This window comes from Psammomys obesus, unplaced genomic scaffold, assembly GCF_907164565.1.
Source record: "Psammomys obesus unplaced genomic scaffold, mPsaObe1.curated_primary_1811, whole genome shotgun sequence".
NCBI lineage: Eukaryota > Metazoa > Chordata > Mammalia > Rodentia > Muridae > Psammomys > Psammomys obesus.
The window spans coordinates 20,860,700-20,868,378 of NW_026585797.1; positions in this window are offsets into that span (position 1 = coordinate 20,860,700).

A 7,679-nucleotide genomic window follows, 5' to 3' on the forward strand; every position below is an offset into this window, starting at 1 on the left:
TCATGGATGTGTCCCAAAGCAAACAGTTTTGGGAACAATGGTTCTTAAGAAACTATGGCCTGCTGGCATCCGGTGCTTATCTGGCAGGTCAGGCCCTTAGGAAGGGTCCCAGGGCTTTGTTCCCAACAATAACCCATTGATCTAGAGAAAGCGGAGTATTCGTGTACTAGAGATATCCTTACCAGAACTTCACTTACAACATTATTAGTTTTTTTCCTTCAAGAGAAGGACATTCAGAAAGGGCTTCAGAGATAAACGCAGGGGCTGCTCACCAGTTGATTCAGGCTGGATTCTCAGTGCCCACATAGAGGTTAACGACTGCCTATAATGCAGGGTTTCCAATGCCCTCCGCAGTCCTCTTACAAAAGCGGGAGCAGACCCGAGCAGGGTGACACGATTTACTCAGCGTTGCAATGAGGAATGACAAAGCTGGTATCCAGAGTGTATCTCCTCACCGGGAGCCATCCTGGGCGAGTCCAAAGGACTTACATCAAGCTCACCCGGCTGTACACTCTACCTCGGCCCTGCTCAGAAACAGCGGAATCAGGGCTCTGCGTGATCTCAGTCTTCCTTTCCTTTCACACCCAGAAAATAATTTCAGGCAACCACTGCCGTTTTGATCAGCACAGATTCTATTTATATTTTCATAAATGCAAATTTGATTGAAGTTACTTGATATGCCTCCATGTAAGGATGTTTGTATATCTGCAGCACAAACATAAGAAGGAAGACTTCTAGGCGAGAAGTGAGGAAATTCCAGTGTTTGGATGCCTATTTTAATGACAACTGAAATAGACTCTGTTGTCTACAGATCTACTTGTTAAAAATATAAATAGAAACTTCTTGAGACTAGTGTTTATTTTTAAATGTCAAAGATGCTGATATTTTTCAGTAAACCACATGGTTAATAACAGAATCTTGGTAGTAATGTTACCATAGTAACATCAAATCCAGAATTGACTTTGAGGCCCTTTATTCTTTAAGTATTTATTCTTTAAGTATTTATTTTTAATTCTGATAACTTTCACTATTGATGTTTTTCACACAAAGTAAAATTCCCACCTCACTTTATGTCAGACATTAAACAAAATAATCATAACAGTTCTCTTTTTGAGATTAGTTCCAAGCAAGGTTAAAGGATTAATTACTGCTTTGACATATTATTTTATTAATGCAGTGATTTAAAATATGGTAGTCATTGTTAAATAAATCACTGAAGATCATGGAAGTCAGTAAGTTAGATCTACTTCCCAGGCCTGCTAGTATGACTGAATGACCTCAGGATAATCGATCCATGGTGCCTGCATCAAGCTCTCTAATGCCAACTATGGGCTTCTGTCCTTCAGGCTCGTCGTCTGTAGAATGCAGTGAGTGGAGTTATCTGAATGGGGCTTACAGCAGAGGCGTCAAAGACAAGACCTTCCTAATGTTGTCTGGTTGTTCCTGAACACTGTGTCTATTCCTTCAGCCCAGAATGCTGAACCACTAGATTTCTTACGAGACTTGGACCTCTCCCGATGGTGAGGAAGAGGAAGGTGTTGGGAGAATGACGGAAGAACTAGAGGATGAAGGGAATCCATGACCCGCCAGCTGGTGAATCCAAACATATCCAGCCACTGAAGTGAGTGGCAGAGGGTGTTTGGAGGAATCTCAGGATGTGTTCGAGGCACTTGTTCAACCTGGCGTAAAGTAGGTAAAACCTGGGAAAGAAGCGTAAGTTAGAGCTGATGCTGCTGGTACCTCCGGCCACCCGACCTTCAGAGAAAGAGGCTGCTACTGAATTCTGCCTCTCAACTCGTACAGTCTCACACAAGTTAGAAACAGCTGCATTCTGCTTGAACCTCTCTAGGATAAGGATTCTAGGTGGCGTCAGTCCAGTTGAATTAAGTTGGTGTTAGAGAGATGGTTATGTGGATGAAGAGCTGTTAGGACCCAAGTTTGAATCTCCAGAACCAAAGTAAAGCTGGAAAGGGCAGTAGACCTGTAAACCAAGTGCTCTACAGTGAGATGGCAGGGAGAGTAAGCTCATGAGCTATGCAGCAATGATCATGCAATCCTGTCTCAGAAAGGCCAAAGGCAAGGATTAACATTTAAGATATTTCTCAGAACTACTCCACAAAAGGCATTGTAACACATGTGAGCTCACACCTGGGTACATAGGATTGTGCCCACATCTTACTCAGTCATTCTGATATCTCTGACCCTTTGCAAATAACACAAACCCTCGGTGTAGTCAGACCCTTTCAAAACATGGGCCTGGAAACATGTGTGCGTTTAGGGACCAGGGAGACAATCTTGAAGAGAAAGTTTGGTCTAGAACTCATACCAGCACTTCTCTCCATACAGATGCCCAGACCGTGGGAGGGAGAAGTGGGCAGCTTCACAGAAGTGGGACACTGAGCCAGAAGGGAAGGTGAGGCAGTGGGAGGAAGTGGCAGCTAGGGGGAATAGAGAAAGAGAGAGAGGGACAGAAAGAGACAGAGAGAGAGGCCGAGACAGACAGACATAGAGAGAGGCAGAGAGAGACATTGAAAGGCAGAGAGAGAGAGAACAGATAAATGAAAATGGAAATACAGACAAATAGGCATTTGGAAATAGCAGGAAGGAAAAAATGAAGGGACCCAATGCGTTCAATCTCTCAGCATAAGAACTACCTGGGGAATTTCACCATTTCTTTTTTTGGGGGGTGTTTTATTTTGTAAGGGGCCTTGCTATGTAACCTGCTGCCCTTGAACTTTCAAGCATTTTCTCTTTGCCTCCTTAGGACTGAGAGGGTAATTCCACACCTGTTTTCCATTTCATCTTGTTGAAACACTTTATACAACTCATGGAAGAGGTGTACGTATGTATTTAAGTATGTTGCACGTACCTAAAGGTTAATGAATTATAATATATCAAACACCCATAGATTCACAATATAGCTTTAAAAATTTGACATCATCCACTTTTGAAGCTCCCTGGATGCCCCTCTCAGTTTGCCTTCTCTTCACCCTGTTTGACATTATTGATCGCATTGATTGTATTGATGGTATTGGCTGAATTTACAGCCAACAGATATAAGACTGTTTTTAAAAAACAATGTAAAGGAGAGAAAATGGTAAGTCGTAATGGTATGAGTGAAGGGGGGTGAATTTAGATTTACTGAACAATTTCTCTTCTTCATAAAACCCTTTTCTAAAGTTTCTATGAAATATAAGCCAAATCCTGTGTCTTCAGGCAACAGAGGCTACCCTGGGTCGTCTCTGGGTGTGGTACCTCTTGCAGAGCTGGCCTGCTAGAGTGGTTGTTCTTTCTGTGGTGGTATTTTGTTGTTTTGAAATTTGAACAACTGAGTTTTCTGTGTTTACACCGAAACTACTAGAGTAATCTTGCCTGTCGGTGGGCACATTCTGTAAAATTAGAATCATTAATAGAAACTATTCTTGCATGTAAAAGCAGTATTCAGTGGGTCCGTGGAAGCCTGTTACTTTGTAAATGGTAAGTTTCCAGAATCTTCCTATAAAGAAGATTTGCTAGGATCTGGAATTCGCTGAGGGAAAGACCCAGACTCAAGTAGTATGTAAAGGTAAAGAGCATTTATTCTGCATAGAATTCCAGCATGTTGGGGTCACCACCTTCAAAACGGGAGTGACCCGGAGGGGAACTCAAAGGCTCCTTTTAAAGGCAAAAAAGGAGGATTCCTACTGTGGCTACATGACCTTGATTGGGATTGGCTGTTGACCATGGAGGCTATGTGACTCTGACTGGGATTGGCTGGTGCCATTAATGTTTAATAGTGAGATGGTATGCCATCTGTGCTTGATGGATGGCCATCAAGCACAGATGGCCAGTCTTGAGATAAAACCTCTTTAAGATATCTCCACATTTCTGTGGTTATCTCCTGGCTGCCCTTTCTTCTGATTGGCTGCCCCTCGAGTTGGGTGTTTTTATGATCTGTTCCTGAAACTGATGACTTCTTAGGGTCACACCTGGTCCTCTCAGATACTGTTCTGCTGACGTTTATGCAGGTTTTTGACTGATCTCTGGGGTCGTTTTAGGCCTGCATGTCCTAAGTAGCCAGTCACTAGAAGTAATTCAGAAGGAAAGGCATGGGAGGAGGAAGCAGGCTGCAGGAGGCAAAGAGCAAGAGGACCAAGGTTCTTCGCCTTTTTGAGAACTGGACTGTTTTGGCCAATGTCAAATCCTTTTCTGTGCCTCCTGCTCTACCGGGCACAGAACAGTTTGTAGATTCTGAAAGTCAGACAGACAAGATTGGTCAGTAAGGCCTCCAGGGCTTTCCAAATTACCCCTGCTTTCCTGTCACCTATGATCCCAACTCTACTATTTCAGGATGACTAGCAGAACAAAAAGGCCACAGGGACACATCTTCAGTCTCCATCTGTTTGTCAAAAGAGAGGTGACTCAGGAGTAATGCCCCTCCTAGTTATTCCTGGACAAGCCTCCAGAGGCCCAAAGATGAGTCAACAATTTTCAGACTAAGTCTCTGAACCAAGGCTGTTAGAATGCTCTGTAGTAACTCCTGGACCTAAGCAAGAGGAGTTGGGGTAAGTGGTCTAATAGGTACCACTCTCAAGCCTACATGATGGAGAAGGGACAGACCAAAGACAAAATGTGATATGTTACGGGCCATATTTGGCCAGAATAGTGTGGCCACCAGACCATTTTTTTCCAACTCAGCACCACTGACTTTTAGGAGCAGTGCATCATACTAGATGCATCCCCTCTGTGCTATTTTTAAACAAAATCTCAAATGTTCACTTCTACCAATAAAGACTCAGGAGTCAGATGCTGAGGTGAAAGACTGCTAGATCACAGAGACAGAAAAAGTACCCAGCAGACATTCCAGAAGAAAAAAACCCCTTCTCCATGATATCATAAATACCCTTTAAACTAAATGTCCCTCCTTTCTACTTTCTGTGTGCCTCTCTATCCATCCTCTCACTCACTATGGTTTATTCTCCATGCTCATTTCCTGTCAACTGGTTGCTTGCTCCACGTCTTGACCTAGGGTTAACTTTATTTAATCATGCTTACAGAAACTTCTTGGATTAAAGGATGTGCTAAGGCTGAGCCACACCACAGCTACCTGTTTACAGTAAACAGAAAAATTCTTGAGTTAAAAGTTGTGCTAGGACTGAGCTACAGCACAGCTAGAAACAGGTTTTTCCAGCCAACATCAGGGTTCATAGTGAGATCAAATATCCTGCAACACCTCTGTCTCCTCAACTCAGGACAATGAAAAATATCTGCACTCATTGACTGATCCGCTATGGTGGATTCATCCTTAACTGAGAAGGAGGTGCTATAGAGAGTGTATCTACAGTGGATTTCTCAAATGTTATTCTCAAACTATCTGTAAGAAATGGGAATTCTGCTGATAAAATGCTGAATCCTGGGGGCCAGTCTGCAATTATTTTAATGAGTATGCTAAGGAAATTCTTTTCTTAGTCCTGGGATAGAATTCTGGGCTTCACACATGCGAAGCATATACTCTGTCACTGAGCTATAGCCTCATCTACACAAGAAATTCATATATGAAACCCATGCTCTTCTCTGGTGGTTCGATTAGAGAATTTTGTGTTTGATAATCCAATAATATGTGGTCACATGATAGCAGTGGCAGGAAGACACAGCTTTCCTGCACTGCTCAGTGTTCCTTTGACCCTGTCTGGACAGCATAACTTGCTGGTCCTACCACTTGTTGTCCCTCTAAGTTTAGGTCAGTGGACAACTGCTCTGAGTTCTGAGAAGGCTGATTCTGTAATTGCACATTTACTGGAAGTAATGGCTGTTATGGGGATACCTGCACAAATTAAGACTGACAGTGCCGCTGTATATGTCTCCAGTAAGATCAAGCAATTCTTTGCATATTATAATGTAAGCGCATTACAGGTATACCACACAATTCTACAGGACAAGCAGTTGTAGAAAGATCTAATTGTACCTTAAAGGAAATGCTTATAAAACAAAAAGGAATAAAGACCCCCCCCGGATAGATTAAATAGTGCTCTGTTAACTTTAAATTTTCTGAATGTTAGTGAGAAAGGAACAATGGCAGCCGAGAGACATGGGGTTATAGGAAAAAACAAAACAAAACAAAACAAAAAACTACCTATATACTATAATGATGTGTTAACTTCAGAACGGAAGCTGTTGAAAGTTTTGCATTCAGGATGTGGATTTGCTTATTTTCCACAGCAAATGAAAACCTATGGTTATTATCAAAACTGATAAAGATTACAACTGAGCAGGAGATGGCTCCTGAAAACCTTAGCCACTAATCTGAAAAGCATTTATTTCATTTGAAAATGTCTCTGCTTATATTTTCTCACTATACATAGCATAATCAATGGCTTAAAACAGAAAGGGGGAAATTTAATGACAATTCTGGAATTTTGGTTTCTTTAAAAAAAAAGCAGAAACATTATAAGAATATTTTTTCATTTTAATCACAGATGTGGGAATATGGGGCTGTGAAGGGGAAGTTTCTGGTTTCTTTGAAGACTCAGTTTTGTCATGTGATGTTTTGCTGCCAGCTGTCTTGTAAGAGGGCACGTGATGATTTGCTGTGAGTTCTCTCATTTAAGGGGCATGACTTTGGTGAGCTGAGAACGTCCATTGGTGAACTTTTAGGAGAGAAGATGTATAGAAGCCCACAGACAATGAGACATTGCTTTTTGGATTGACATCACCGCGCTGATCTTTGTGCTTCAACATTTGACTTCATAAAGATGTTCCAGAATACTCAGTGCTATCCAAATGAGTCTTGTGGCTTTCACTGACTTGTTCTGATCTGCTGAATCATGCTGATTCATGTTGCTGCTTTGTGTTGGCCTTTGGACTGGACTGCTGGTGTTCTGACAACTGAGTTTGGTAATCCCCTAAGGACCACCCATCAACCCTTATCAGCAGTAAGTAGATAAAAGAGATCTACAGCTCTTTTCCCTACTCTACTCCTACCTAAGGAAGTAAAGGTACTTAAGAACCCTGAATAAGGCAGGTTTGGTGAAAAATCTAAGCCAACAGGGCTACCTCAGACTTTCCACAGTAGCTGAGTGTGATTTCTCTCATACTCTGGCAGAGGCATAATTTTGCCAGCAACAGATAAGTTCTGTGATTGTGCGATGTTTAGAATTCTAGGAACTTTTTGTAATGTTAAGGCCCTGAGAAGTGAGGTCAGTGGTTGCTGGTCCTTTAGGGAGGTTTTTGTTGTAGCCATGGTAAAAGAGGAAACAAAAGGAAAGCTATTAGATTCAGGGATCTCTCTCTCTCTCTCTCTCTCTCCCCATCTATGCTTCTTTCTCTCCTATCTAGTAAAAGGGAGTGAAATCATAAAGGGTGGGGAAAAAAGAATCCACAAAGTATCAAAGACCAGCTACATTTAGTCATTATTATTGTGTGAATACCTTACCTGGTATTCACAACTTGGTACCTCAAGTTCCAACACAGCACATGGAAAATGCTAAGTAGAAAGTTCAATTTTGAAGAAGGATGAAATGAATTTTGAGTTTCCGATACAACAGACATTTACTTTCATTTGCTTGTCTTAGCTAGACAACCCCTTAAGATGTTTCTGTTAAAGTAACTTCGTTCATTCATCTTAACATTCTGTGATGAATCATGTGATGTGGAGCACATGATTCATGGATTTTATGTGCTTAGTTGAATAGACTCAGATG